The following is a 16,223-nucleotide window of genomic DNA, read 5'->3' on the forward strand; positions in this document are numbered from 1 at the left end:
CTCTGTAAATTATTTATCCATCTTTAGCATACATTTTTGGGAGTGCCCTAAATCAAAGCCCTGCCTTTTCTATAGCTTGGAAATTAACGAACAATTATTGGAGTAATTGTTTCAGATCAATATTTCTTTATTTAAATTTATTAAACTATAACTTAAAATAATGTAAGTATCATAGACATGATAAGCTGAACAACAAAATAACGTGTTACCTATTCTACTGAAATACAGTAGCAATAATAATGAAGGTTATGGTTTCAGACAAAAGTCAATTCATAATTATGTTGATTTGGCTAAGGATGTGATTACCTCTAGGGCTGTGGTGCTAGAAAATTAAATGTGTTTTTTTTCCCCCACAGAACATTTCTGAGTCAAGAAGCTTCTAAAATTAAAATATTGATGGATGGTTCAGTTCCAGGTTTTTTATTTTTAGGTTTTTGTAAAAAAGTGTTTTCCTTGTGATATGAAAAACAGGCGAGGGCTCATAAGAAACACACAATTTTTAAGCCACTGGAAATCAGATGATTTAGCTATAAACTTGTTCCCTTGAAGCAAAATTATATGTGATCTGAAATGCCATTGGGGACTTTCTCCACACTTTTCTAAAATGTGTTGTTGCCTACTTGAATAGCTATAGATCTGTGATGGCGAACCTATGTTACGCATGCCCGAAGTGGAGCCATGTCACCTGACACGCGCAGCATCACCCATTCCTCTTCTGGGTTTCTGGCGTGCATGTGCGTGTGACGATCAGCTGGTATTCATGTATGCGGCAGTGCCGGAAACTGGAAGAGCTGGTCTTCTGTTTTCCAGCGTGAGCATGTGCGCCGACCAGCTGATCGTTGTGCATGCAATGCGTGCCAGTAACCAGAAGATTAGCTGGCTGGCATGCATGCGCGCGCTGGGAAACGGAAGTTTATTTTCCAGTACACGCATGCCCTCTGGGTAGCACTTCTTCTGGGTTGGGGCCCAGACAAGCATGCATGCCCTCCCTTTTCGGTACTCGGTGCCGAAAAGATTTGCCATCACTGCTATAGATTTATTGTTATTACAATAAAGTGTTGTTTCCGAACAAGTACTCAAAAAATAATAATCCACCAGACAAAAAATCTTCAAATTTGTGACAGAGAATAAGGATCGCTACAAAAGACAACTTCTCTGAATCAGAGAAAAAAATGTATTCTTAATCAATAAACATACTCCAAGCACCATCATCCACTAAATTTAATGCCCTTTGGAATGATCACCAACCCGTCTCTTCTGTGTCCTCCTAATGTTGGTTTATAATGATACTTCCAAAAGCCAATGTTAGATCTGACTTTTACCATAAAATCCATTTGACATTATGATTCTTGTGGATAGCTTTGGAAAGGTTTCACCCTTAGGCCGCTTTTAAGGCCCTTATGCATTTAGCATCACAGGCTACTTCCTTAGGAAAGCTCAAATGACCCCAACGAGGGTCCCCAGGAATTTGCATGCTGCCGAGTTTCCTTGGCACCCCCCACCCCCGAAAATTTCTTTTATCTCCCTGTGCAAAGCCTCCGGTAGCATTCAAACCTCAGAAACCAGCAGCTAGTCCTCCATTCCTGGCAGGCAAAGAAGAAAGAGCTGAGGTGCTATAAAAAGAATACCTCAAAAGGCCAGTCTTGCTCCAGTGAAGCTTGCGAGAATCTGGAAAAGGTGAAGGTCAGAAAAGGAGCTGTTTAGAATTCCGATTGTTACAATAGGAGAACTATAAAACTATCTGGGAGGAATTACAGCTTAATTACAGGCCCCACTGGGCAGCAGGAATGCAAGTTAATTCATTTTAAAGCCACGTGATTCCTTGGATACTCATGACAGACAGCTGGCAACAGCTGTATAAAGCCACATTTCTTACAGCCTACCCAAGCTTTGATGAGGGCAGAATAAAATGGACTTATATGTCAACAGTTACATCTCTTTGCTTGCTTCTGGTCTCAGACAGGAGCAACATGGCCATTTTTTTCCAGAAGTTTTGGATGTGGCTACGTATTGTAAAGGCAGCTCCTGGAAGTATCAGCATTCAGCAGATTCACACTTCCCAGCAAATTCATCCTTCTCACCATGTGATCTAAATCAGGGGTGAAATTCAGCAGGGTCTGACAGGTTCTGGAGAACCGGTAGCGGAAATTTTGAGTAGTTCGGAGAACCGACAAATACCACCTCCGGCTGGCCCCAGACTGGGGTGGGATGCAGATTTTGCAGTATCCTTCCCCCAGGAGTGGGGAGGGAATGGAGATTTTGCAGTATCCTTCCCCCAGGAGTGGGGAGGGAATGGAGATTTTGCAGTATCCTTCCCCTGCCACACCCACCAAGCCACGCCCACAGAACCAGTAGTGAAAAAAATTGAATTTCACGACTGATCTATATGCATTGCTACCATCATGAATGATGATACATGCTTCTCCAGCCTTTCCCACTTGCCTCTTACGTTGGCACCAGACATCTTATTCCCAAATCAGGAATTAGTCAGCTATACTGGCACTAAAGAAGCATCCCCCCAGCCCCCACCATCTGAGAGCAGCCTCAACATGCACAACATCTGTTTGACTTTGTCACATTACTCTTGGCAGGGGCTTGAAATGGCATAGGACCGTGATGCGAACCTATGGCATGCATGTCACAAATGTGGAGCCATATTTAATGGCACCCCAGCTGCCAGCTGATTTTTCGCCCTTTCGGAGAGCCAGGGGTGGCCGTTTTTGCCCTCCCCAGGCTTCAGGAAAGCCTCCGGAGCTCGGGGAGGGAGAAAAACAGCCCCAATGGCCCAGCTGGAAGTTCAGAAATGATCCGTTTCCAGCTTCCGGAGGGCCTCCAGGGGGGCCCAGGAAGGCCGATTTTGCCCTCCCTAGATTTCAAGGAAGACTCTGGAGGCTGGGGAGGGCAAAAAACACCCCCAACCGGAGGTTCGGGAATAATAGGATTAGCCCTCTACCTATCTAGCCACAGAACTCACCACATGGCACCTGTGGATATTATATCAGCCCAAGGTTCAACCAACCTTAATTCAAACAAACATGACTCTACTTGGGAGTCTGCAACCAATAGGATACATGCCCTTGCCACAGAACAGGAAGCTCAAGATCAAAGCCCAAGAGAGGGTATAAATAACACTCACTCTCCACTCCATCTGGTCAGCTACCCAGGACTTCAAACCCATGTGGTCCTATTCACCATTAAACCACCCTTCCAAGCAGCCTCCAAGTTTCCAGTGTCTTTCTCCACACTTGGAACTGAACCCAGATGGACATTTCTCCCCACAGTGGTAATGACCAGATGACTGCAAAGAATATCAATCCTTCCATCCTCCGCCATTCAGTCAGAAGTGAAGAAGCGAAACATCTTCATGGAAAAACAAACTTCAGTTGCCTTTTGAAAAAGCACCTTTGGGATAGCAAGCTATCATGAAAAATCTGCCCATCTCTGGCTGAAGCAGAAAGAAATGTTGCGGAGTGTGAATCTAATGCTCAAAACCATTTTAATTTTACCCTTGAATGTATGTATTTCAGGACCCACCACCCTTGCATTCTAAAGTTCTGGAGATGGAGGCCTCTTATTTGCCTTCATTAGAAATATCTGGAAGTACTTTTTTAAACAGCTGTACTCTCTCTGCACCTTGCTTTATTTAGATCACGCGTAAAGAGTGGCATGCCATTTGAGCACTGTCTTTGACCAATCCATTTGGGCAATCCAATTACCCAATTCATTACCATTGGGTGATTGTCAATTTGTTGACAATGGGGCTAGATTTTCATCATATTTGTAGCCAGATTCTTAGTGGTTTTTATTTTTTTTAAGTGCTGCCATTGTAGGAATCAGAACATCTCAGGCTAAAAGATACTGTTATGTAAACCCTGAGTAGAGGGCTTCTAGCCTCAAGGCCTGGAGGAGAGTGGCCACATTTCCATTGTTTTGAAAAGACTGGAAGGAAAACTTAGGGTTAAAATCCTGGAGAAGACACAGACTCACACAGCTTTATTGCTGTCTTCGTCATGATTTTAAGTCTTGATTCTTAAAGTCTTAAGACTTGCAAATCTACATGACTTCTATCTTGTCTGCAGTATTTTATCTAGCCAGAAGCTTCTGCTGTAGCAAATCTGTAAGTATGAAATTAAGTGTCTGGAAAGGAGGTTTGCATTGCCAAGTCTTGTGTAACGTTTTGATATTTTTTTGTCAGCCAGGTGTGAAAAGGTTTGCAGTACATCCCATTTGACAGATTTGGAGTAGTTAACTCTTGTAGATTTCATAACATTTTGATTATCATTTTGTATTTTTTCTAATGCTGATATACTAGCAGCTGGAAGAGTAAATAGGTTCTACTTACTGTTTTCTAAAGGCAGTAACTTAAGATTCTGGTAGTTCTCATTCTGCCTATTTCTGTCTGGATAGTGGATGTGGCAGTGCCTGGAGACAGCAGAATAGAAGAGAAAGAACTGAAGAAGATAACAAAACACAAAGACCTACGAATAGATATAAAACAACTATGGCAAAGGCAAGCAAGGGTAGTACCAATAGTAATAGGCACCTTGGTTGCAGTCCCGAAACAACTGGAGCACCACTTGAACATCATAGGCATTGACAAACTTGCCATGAGTCAATTGCAGAAGGTGGCATTACTTGGAACTGCTTCCATGCTTTGATGGAATGAATGTGTATATGTTTATGTATATATGATAACCCGGCGTTGCCCAGATATTTATAGATGTCGAAGCATTTGTCTGTCAGGAAGCCATTGAGAGGGGCCTTTCTTCCCCCTACTTCTTCCCCCTTTGCCCTCCCATGCGCTCCTCTTCTCCGCCCTGTCTACGATCCTGGCACTTGGCCCCAAATCCATCAGGCACTTTCCCATTGGTCCACTGGAGGGTAAACGACACGGCTGGCTTTCTAGAGGAAGATGCGAAGGAACTGACATCACAAACAATTGGCGCTCTAGGACGCTGCACTCGCTCTAAAATTATGAACTGGAAAAAATCATGAAATATCACGAGCTGGCTATTGAAACTATGCGATTATGGATGAAACATGTAACAGTGATACCCATTGTCATCGGGGCACTTGGTACTATGTCCAAGAATTTTATAAAATACATCAAGAAATTGCAGTTTTCTGCAATGACACCAGCAGAACTGCAAAAAAAGTGTGCTACTCGGAACATCGTATATTTTAATAGGATGCTGGCAGCAACCCATGTCAACCATTAGCAACAGTCAATGGTATTTGTGATACATTTTAAATGTCCAGTTGACTGAGTTTCATGTTTAATGAATAAAAGAGATGATGATGATAATAATAATAATAATAACAACAACAACAACAACAACAACAACAACAACAACAATTGACATTGCAATACCTGGTGATGCACAAATTGAAGATAAAGAGCAAGAAAAAATCACCCGGGACTTGCAAATTGAAGTTGAGTGACTGTGGAAAAAGAAATCATGTGTTGTCCCAATTGTAATTGGAGCCCTTGGAGTAATACCTAAAGGGCTACCTCGCTATTTGGAAATCCTAAATTTACCTGACTTGAACATTCTGACTCTACAAAAAACCACCCTACTTGGAACAACTTATATCCTCCGATGTTACCTTAACAGTTCCTAGGTCCTTGGTTAGGACTCGAGCCATTGAGCCACCAACCAGCCCCAAACGCTGTGAATCTCACCAAAGATTAACCACATAATAATAATAATAATAATAATAATAATAATAATAATAATAATAATAATAATAATAATAATAATAATAATAATAATAATAATACCCACTCTATCAATCCCAATCAATGAGGGGTACAAACAGGAAATTAAAGTATTAGAGAGGAACAAAGATATACCATAGCAAACCAAAATACAATCTGGACGGATGCATTCCACCTATTCCAAAGTGTAGGGTGGGTGTAGATTTCAAGGTTGGTTAAAAAAAAAAAGCAAGATCAGGCCATCTCAAACTTGCAGGGGATGCTATTCCAGAGTGCAGGGACTGCATTGTAATGTTAATAATTGAAGGGTAACTTTGGGATTCATTTGGTTTCAGTTCAATCTGTTCTAAAACTGACCCCTGTAGACTCAGGTACGAGGGTTTCAAAATATTTCAAAAGCTGCCGTATTGTCTTTTCCACAGACAATTTTGCCTGTCTCTTCATTTCTAACCCATTGTTGTAAAATCACTAAATATTTTCTTAAAATCCTTTATTGCTTTTATGAGTAACTCAAGGCAGCGAAAATACCTAATATAGATACTGTATTTTTCGGAGTATAAGACGCACCCCCCTCCAAAGAGCGCGGAAATGTTGGTGCATCTTATACACTGAAAACAGCCATTTCTGGCCTCCCGAAGCCCCACCTCCACATCCCATTTTTGTGAAAAATGGACAGAAAATGGGTTGGTTTTTTTGCAAAAACAGAGGCATTTTTGCCTTCCCTCAGCCCCCAGCAGCACTGTAGGCTACAGCAGGGCTGGGGTAAGGCAAAAACACTTCAGTTTTGCAAAAAACAACCCATTTTACACCTGTTTTCTGCAAAAACAGGGGCGTTTTTGCCTTACCCCAGCCTTGCTGAAGCATGCAGAGTGCTGCTGGGGGCTGAGGGAAGGCAAAAAAATTTTTTTCTTACTTACCTCTTTGAAATCCTGGTGCGTCTTATACACCAGTGCGTCTTATAGTCTGAAAAATACGGTAGTCTTGAACTTACAACCATTTCTTTGGGTTAGCTTTATTGGTTTAGGTTTATATGGACTTATATGCCGCCCTTCTCCCAAAGGACTCAGGGCGGCGTACAACATAAAAACACATATTACAAAAGTTAAAAGAAAGATTAAATAGGGACTGTTTGAAGTTACAATGACACTGAAAAAGTAAGTTATGACTCTTGCAGCATGATCACAGGCTCAAAATTTGGGCACTTGTCCACCGGCATGTATTTATGATGGTTGAACTGTCCCAGGATCATATGATCATCATTTGTAACCTGGCTTCCCACAAGCAGTCAACAGGGGAAGCCAGATTTGCTTAATGACCACATCATTCACTTAACAACTGCTGTAGTTTGCTTAACAAGTGTGACAAAAAGGGTTGTAAAACAACTGCCTTGATTAGTCACAGACATGTTGGGCTACTGTGGTCCTACGTTGAGGACAATTTCTACTACTTTTTCCTCCTATTTTCCCCACCACAACAATCCTGTGAGGTGGGCTGGTCTGAGGGAGAGTTACTGGCCAAGAGTCACCCAGCTGGTTTGCATCCCTAAAGTGAAACTAGAACTCACAGTCTCCCAGTTTGTAGTCTGGGGCCTTAATCCCTACGACTATATGAATATTGCCTGGTTTGGATTGTTTTTTTTTAAGGTAAGAGAAGTTTAAGATGCAGGTAGTCCTCGGACTTATGACCACAATGGACCCCAACATTTCTGTGCTCAGCAAGACATTTGTTAAGTGAGTTTTGCCCCATTTTATTACCTTTCTTGCCTCCGTTGTTAGGGGAATCACCGCAATTGTTAAGTTAGGAACCCGGTGGTTAAGTGAACCTGCCTTCCCCATTGACTTTGCTTGTCAGAAGGTCGGAAAAGAGGAATCACATGAGTCAGCAGTGGTCACAAATGTTAATCGGTTGCCAAGCATCTGGCTTTTGATCATGTGATCCCATGGATGCTGCAAAGGTCGCATGTGTGAAAAACAGTCATAAGTCACTCTTCTCAGTGCCGTTCTAGCTTTGTAGTCCAGTGGTGGGTTCCGGATCCCATTGCAACCAGTATGGTGCAACGGGGCCGGGTGTCCACCACATGCACGCGCGCAGTGCGCGCAAGTGTTCTTACCACCCGCGATCCTCCAGCTGCTCGGCAAAGCATTGCGCAGACGCCATATGCTCTGTGTCCCTGCGCTTAAGCCCCGATCGGCTCAAATACAGGTAAGGACGGCGGGTGGGCAGGTGGGCCCTCCAAAGCACCGTACTGGAACGGTACCTGGTGTTCCCAGCAGGCACCAATATGCCCATACCGGGGCGTACCGGTCGTATCCCACCACTGCTGTAGTCAGAGCAAACTGTAACCATGCATTTCCAGTTGGTGTGCTCCAGATGTTTTCCATCTGGGGTTTGAATAGGCAGGCGGTACCAGATGTGGTCCATTGGAAGGAGACCGGTCTGAGCCTGAAGTGGACAGCTGTGATGGTGAAGTCATTGGCACAAGCCGGGGAAAGAAGAACTTTACTGGAAAGAATTGTGCCGCTGCCCTCCATATCTCTCCCTCCCCTCCCTCACACCTTGTTTGAAGTCACTAAGCTTCGGGGTTCAAGGGAATTGTTGCTTTGAGTTTATTCTTCTGTAGGCGGGTGGCTGCCTGCCAGTGGCAGCTGCATCTGGGATCATTTGCATTGCATGTAGAGGCTCTGGTTTAAAAGTCATCTGCTGATTTAAAGTCACGGCCATCGCTCTGCACAGATTGTATTCTCCCTTTTAATCTTTTCCTTGACTTCCACCAAAGAGTTTAATAGAGCATCCTTGAGCCAAGTCTGGCCACTCCATCCCAAACACCGTGAAAGCCTGTCCGTGGGACAAAGGAGAAATTTACTTGATAGATATGCTTTTTGGTGGGACATATGCAAAGAGATTTCAGAAGCCGAGGGACATACGCTCCCGCCAAGTCCCACCAATAGCTAGTTAACCTGTCCACCCCACAGAGCTTAACAGGAATCAGCAATTTTTAGTTCACACCTCATGCAGACAAGAAAGAACATTTCCGTTCCTGTTCGACATCAAACAAACCAGCAGCTTTAATCTATCCCAGTGTTTCTCAAACTTGGCGACTTTAAGTCCTGTGGACTTCAACTCCCAGAATTCTGGGAGTTGAAGTCCACAGGACTTAAAGTCGCCAAGTTTGAGAAACACTGATCTATCCGAACAACATGAGCCTTTTTACTTTATCCCTGATAAAATGGGGTTGGCTCACCATTTTTTAGTGGGCCTGATGTGGGAGAAAGAGCTCCTTGGAGTAAACCCCCCAAAAAGGGATTGGCTGGGAATTACTTGCTCTGGCTACAGTTTTTTGAAAACTGAAGTTTATCTGTAAGAAAGTATAAATGCCCATGATACATCTTAGTCTGTTGATGGCCATTCATATGCCATACTCCCCATGTGTGTGACCTGGGAATGGACAAATTTCTCGCAATTGTGGCTAGAATACTTTTTCACTTTATTCAAAAGGCACCTATAGAATGCTGCTTGTGATCTGGCAAGAGAAAGACTATATTTGCCACTGAAATGATATTTTTTCCATTGAAAAATATAATTTCAGAGGCAAGTCTAGTCTTTGTATTTTAAATTAAGGAGGCATCAGCAAATAGAATAGAATAATGGAGTTGGAAGGGACCTTAAAGGTCTTCTAGTCCAACCCCCTGCTTAGACAGGAAACCCTATACCACATATTAGAGAAAGTCTGTAATTAGTCTTGCCCCATTCTGTCCTCCCTCTTGTATGTGTCTAATGTACATATTTAAATAAGATGTGGTTTATGTTTTTCTCAAGGAGCAGGATACATACATTTTGCTGAGGGGAAAAAGATGCTTTTTTGTTGTTGTTATCCTGGTCCCTGTACACAAATATACATCACAAGGAAATGTTGAGGTAAACGTTCCTTTCCCCCCACAACAGAATTGAACATATTGCTATAACTGCAAACCCCCCAAAATGTAGCATCAACAGTTGAACAACCAAAAGCTTCCACTTCTCCAAACCAAGTAGGAACCAGTTTTGTCCAGAGGTTAAGGCACAGGAGGCTAAAAAGCAGGAGACTGGGAGTTCAAGTCCAACCTTAGCCATCCAAGCCAGATGAGTGACCTTGGGCCAGTCACTCTCTCTCAGACCAATTCATCTCACAGGATTGTCATTGTGGGGAAAATAGAAGGAGAAAAGTATGTTGCATATGTTGGATAGGGAGCCCTGCAGTAGTGGGTTGCAGGCAGCACGCCCTGGTACTGGCGTACCAGTGCCTGCTGGGAGCTCTGGGCACCGTTCCAGTATGGTGTTCCGGAGGGCCCACGCACCCGCCCGCCATCCTTACCTGTATTTGAGCTCTTTGGTGCTTCCGCGCATGCACCGTGGAGGGTTGCAGGAGGTAAGGATGCATACAGGTGCTGGGCGCATACTGCATGTGTTCATGTGGTGGACTCTGGGCCCCATTGCATCATACTGGTTGCAAAGGGATCCAGAATCCACCACTGGAGCCCTGGTGGCACAGTGGTGAGAATGCAGTATTGCAGGCAAACTCTGCCCACAATCTGGAGTTCAATCCTGATGGGTCTCAAGGTTAAGTTGGACTTCCTTTCTGGCTGGAGAATTCTGGGAGTTGAAGTGCACAAGTCTAAAAGTTGCCAAGTTTGGGCACCTCTGCACTACATGTTTGCTTACTCCTTCTTTACATAAAACATGAGGTAGATAGTTTCTCTCTCGGCGAAAGTGATTTCGATGAAATGTTTCATACCCAGTATAATTTTTACAGTCTTTCAGAGGAGATACGATGTTTTAAAGAGCCCTTCTGAACAGCCTACATATCCCCCTTTAGCAATTTCCACTTTGCATCTCTTCATTACGCCTTTGATACCTGACATCCTTAAAGACTTACTGATGGACGAGAGAAAATAGAGGGCTGTTTCCCCGCCTCCCCCCCCTTAAAAAAACATTTAAGCCACAACAGCAGCCGGAGCATTCAGAAAGCATTTAAGATCACATGACTCATGATACAAACATGCAACTTGGCAAGCCAGCATTGTATCCGATTGAAGAGCAATGAAGTTTTAATAATGGGTCATTTACTAACACCGAGGTGATGTAGTTTTTAAGAGCTCTTTCTCATTCTAATATGTTTTCTAATATGCTGGGCTGGAGGGTGGGAGGGAGGGAAGGGGAAGTAGGTTTCCCCCCCTCCTCTCTTAAGGAAAAAAAATCTTGTTAACCTCTCTTCTTTTCAGTCTTTTACCCCAAGGGTAGGTTGGGGAGGGGGGGGCAAGGCGACTGAGTAGAATAAAGTTGAAAAATATGCTGCACAGTTTGAACATTCCCCCGTGTCTTTGCAGTCCGTGCACACATCAGTGGATGACAAGAAAGGGGAGAAGAAAAAGAAGAAAGAAGAAAGGAGGAAGAAAGAAGAAAGAAGGAGGATGAAGAAGGAGGAGGAAGAGAAGGAAAGAAAAAAGAAAGAAAAGAAAGAGAAAGAAGAAAGAAAGAAGGAAGGAAGAGGAGGAAGAAGAAGAGGAGGAGGAAAAGGAGGAGGAAGAAGAAAGAGGAGGAGGAGGAGGAAAGGAAAAAGAAAGAAAAGAGACAGAAAGGAAGAAAGAAGGAAGGAGGAAGAAGGAGGAAGAAGAAGAAAAAGAAGAAGAGGAGGAGGAGGAGGAGGAAAGAAAAGAGAAAGGAAGGAAGGAAGGAAGGAGGAGGAGGAAAAAGTAGAAGAAGAGGAGGAGGAAGAGGAAGAAGAAGAGGAAAAAGGAGGAGGAAGAGAAAAGAAAAAATTAAATAGAGAGGAAGGCAGGAAGGAAGGAAGGAAGGAAGGAAGGAAGGAAGGAAGGAAGGAAGGAAGAGTAAGAAAGACAGACAGACAGACAGACAGACAGATAGACAGACGAGCTTCAAATCTTTCTGAAACCTGACAGAATTCATTTAGAAGCAACCGATAAAGGTTGCCTGTCTGTGATTTTCCTGGTTCGTTTTTTTCTTTTCTTGAGCCAGGCCGACATGGTGGGGAGGGATTTCTCATGCCTCTGGGAAACACAAGGAAGAACAAAGTGCAGCAAAGCAGCAGTCGCCCCAAAGGATATCAAAGAAGTGGGGTTTTGAAGAAGTGCTTCCGTTTGGGGAGGGAAGAGTCTATTTCTGCCACCAAAAGGAAGCCTGAAGGATCAAAACCATCGTTTGTCGCTGCCGTTGTTTCCCCAAAAGCAATTTTGTTTAACACTCTATCTCTTAAACCTTTGGTATATAGCAAGTCAGAGATTCCACACTTGGCCTGTTCCCTTTGATGTCCGTTTGCTTTTGTTCTTGACCTAACTGCATGCTATTTTCACAAGACTTCATTTGTATGCAGCCTCAGTCCAAGCCTGCCACCCAGAATTCTGTATAGAAGTTTTATCAGCAAGCAAAATGAATTTACAGAGCGGGGAACTGTGTCCGTCTGTCCGTCTATATACAAACACAGATTATGTGTGGGTTTGGGGAGGTGTATACATGGTGGAATAGGCTTGAGCAAAACTGCAGAAACGATGATGTAACAAAGAAGATGATTTTTGTAAGCCTTTTAAAAAGAAATGTATGTTTTTAAAGAAGCAACCCTTTATGTCCTGTTTTATTATAACATTAGGTAATTTTGAGGTGGCTAACGGCTAAAGTTCAGGACACCAATGATCAAAAATAGCTTTTTGTAGGGGAAGCTGCTGCAGTAGAAATAAAATGAGAATGTGATATCTTAACATCCAAAGAAGGATAAGCCCCATTTATTAAAAGTAATTTATTATAGTGAGGACTTTGGAGACTTCATTGGTTAGACAGTGTAAGAATACAGTATAAGAAAATACAGAATGGTTGACTTAGGGAAAAAATGTAAATAACGGTACTGCAAAAATTATTTTAAGAAATCTGAAAACCCAAACTGTATATACAATAACAAGCTATTGAGGAAAGTGACAGTGTCCTAAAATAAATCTAAAAACAAATTTAGAATTACATTTCTTTTTTAAATAAATTAAATAAAAACACATTTGAATTAAATGAGGTGCCTTTACAAGTACAGAAATGAGTGACATAAATATGTCCTATGAAAAGTTACACATACATGTTAGGCTATGTTTTAATGAACTCTTCGTTTTATTTCTGTTAGTGACATGGCAGGAACAGAACTTTAGATGATCTGACCAGACCTTGTTCCAGACTTTTAAATATCAGTAGTGAAACACCAAAGAAGTATATTTTACACAGCCCGAATGGGTGTAAGACAGACATAGTGTATCTCCTATATAACAGTGCTGTATATAAAAGTAATTGAGCAACAACAACAAATCTGAATGAAGTTCACATTAAATGCAACTATGCTAGTAGAGTAGAAGAAACTACCGTGTTTCCCTGAAAATAAGATAGGGTCTTTATTTTCTTTTGATCCCCCGAAATAAGTACTTGGCCTTATTTTTGGGGAGGTCTTACTATTTTTGAGGTGCAGGAGGCAGCGAGCATGGTCACCTCATGGCTGCTGCTGTGTTGCAATATTTTCAGGGAGGGCTTATTTTCAGGGGAGGGCTTATTTTAGCGCATGCACTCAAAAGCCCGATTGGGCTTATTATCCAGGAGAGGTCTTACTTTCAGGGAAACGGTATCCCACCCCACACTTGCTTTCACAGAATAATGAAATTCAGAAAACTTTAATAATTGTGGATTTCAATTCCCAGCAAGGCTGGCTGGGGAATTCTGGGAGTTGAAGTCCACAGGTCTTAAAGTTGCCAAGATTGGACATTCCTGCTATATATGCACCTTGGCTTAATTGTCTTTCAGATTCTCTGCATGGAACAGGGGGCACATTGCTACATAGAAAAGCTACATTTTTAAAAAAATGCCAGCTTGGCCTTTTTTAGGTCATTTGGATGACCTCCATTTAGCTACTTCCATTTCTTTAGCTTACCTGAGACGCATCGGTATGTGCCTCTTCTCATCTGCATTGTATTGGCTCAGACCAGAATATAGTAAGCACGAAACCTTTCAAGCCTGTTTTTCTCCTGCACATCAAAGTAGCAAATTTAACTAAATTATTTAACTGAAAATAGGAGCAACATCCTCCACTTTTTAATACGCTCTATGCTCCACACCATGTTTATACATCAGGGATTTCAAAGGATGCAGTGGTGGGATTCAATTTTTTTTACTTCCGGTTCTGTGGGTGTGGCTTTGTGGGCGTGGCATGGCTTTGTGGGGAAGGATACTGCAAAATCCCCATTCCCTCCTCACCCCACTAACCTGCTTTCCAACTCCGTTCTCCTGTTTAGGGCAAGAAAAGGAGATCAGTTGGGAGGCAGCGGGGGGCGGGGGGGCAGCCTATTTGCCAGTTCTCTGAACTACTCAAACTTTCCGCTACTCGTTCTCCAGAACCAGGGGTGGGTTGCTGTCGGCATTACTGCCGGTTTGGCGCATAAAAAGTTTTGTGCATGCACGCTCACTTCGCTCATGCACACACCAAATGTGCGGGCATGCACATTTGCACCTAAAAAGGTCTGTGCATGCACAAAATATTAAAAAAGGGGGAAATTACATTTCTGCAATGAAAATTGTTCTGCACATGCGCAGAACCAAAATCAAAATGGTGGCACCGTAGGAGAACTGGTACAGTGGCGTAGCAGGCCTGGGTCATTGCCAGTTCCAGCGACCCAGGCTGCCAGGTTACTACTGGTTCGGCAAATTGGGCCAAACCGGTAGGAACCCATCTCTGTCCAGAACCTGTCAGATCTGGCTGAATACCACCTCTGAAAGGATGTGACACACAACTTCCCAGGGTTGGAAGTTCAGTGTGAAGTTCCCAGAAGATGATCTAATTAATTTACGAGCCTCGAGACAAAGTTCAAAAGAAATCCAATCATTTATTAGGATCGACATTCTGGCGTGGACTCCTGTGGAGCCAAAACTGCATTCGCTTAATTGAGTTTGAACTTTACCCCTGTATCCCCTCCCTTCTGTCCTGCGTCATAACTCATATTCTCCAACTAGGCTGTAGACATGAGATCCGACTCCAGACGAAGGCATGCATGGAATTTCCCCTTCGATGCCAGCCTGATAATAGTCATGGCAATGCTTTAGAAGTTGACATGGACTTCCGGTTGTTCCTGGTGCCGATGGCAGGCTTTTTTTTGAGCCTGTCAGATCAAGAGACAGTTAGAGGTGTTTTTTTACGATCTTTAACACCTTGGACACTCGTAAATTCTTGGAATTTATGAGGGAGAGATTCAGCTGCTGGGTTGAGCCCTCGTGTACCCTCCGGAGTCCGGAGTCCGATGAGGTTTGCCCCCCTTCGCAGTTGTTGTATTCTCCTGCCTTTTTGATAACCTCTGCTAATTAGCAGAACCAGTCGCCGGGAACAGCCTTAACATCTTAACATCCCAAGAAGAAAGCAAGACTTTTGCAAGTATTTTAAGTTTTAATTGGGGGAAGAAAAAAAAATCTCTTTAAAAAGAACGCTACTGCTGAGTTCGAGAGGCGTGGGCTTAGAACAAAGGATTCAAAATGGCGTTGATTTATAGCTGAAAACCTACAGAAAACGAAAGCTAATTACCTGCTGATAGCCGGGGCAGTAAAGGCGGAACGGCTGAAACAACCCTAACTATTAACAATCTTTAAGCCAGTTTACATAACCTGAACTACTTAAATGTCAAAGTTTTAATTTCGAGCAACTTAGAAAGAAACATTTGCAAGTATTAATTTACAGCTGAATACCTAAGGAAAACGAAAGTTAATTGAATGGTGACAGCTAGAGGCGGCTGTAAGAATTATTAATTATGGCAACGGAACAAAAAGCCTCATCGGGTGCTACAATAAATTATCAGGATTTCAAGGACTTTATAAGGGAAGAAAATGCTTTTTTACGCAAAGAAATTAAGGAGGTTAAAGAAATGGTTCAGGATACCATTAAAAAACATGATCAACTTAATAAAAAATTACACACTTTAGCCACAGGTCTGTCAGAAGTTGTTCTTAAGGTGGACAGCAAAGTTGATCATCTGGCTTTGGATTTGGAAACTAAAACGAAGGAAACAGATTTGAAATTTGTTGAAATGGAGGGGAATATGCAGAGGATGGAGAAGGAGATTATCATGATGCAATTCAGATCTATGGAGTACGCTGTTAGACTGAGGGGTATCAGAGAAAACCCCAGAGAGGACTTAAGAAAAGTTTGTGCTGATGCTCTGGCCACGTTATTGAAGATCCAGGATTCTTCTGAGATTTTTGCAAGGATTGACAAAATTTACAGAGTTAATTCACGTATTGCATCACAAAGGCAACTACCAAGGGATGTTGTGATATACTTTACTGAGAGAAATCTTAGAAATGACATTCTGCAAAATTCTTATTATTCATCTTTGCAAATAGATGGAAAAACGATCGGAGTCTTTAAAGAATTACCCCCAGCGATGCTAAAGCTTAGAAGGGATTTTGGATTTTTGGTAGTGGAATTGAAGAAGAGAGAGATACA

The sequence above is a fragment of the Natrix helvetica genome, assembly GCF_964273705.1.
Source record: "Natrix helvetica genome assembly, chromosome: 2".
In the NCBI taxonomy this organism is placed as follows: domain Eukaryota; kingdom Metazoa; phylum Chordata; class Lepidosauria; order Squamata; family Natricidae; genus Natrix; species Natrix helvetica.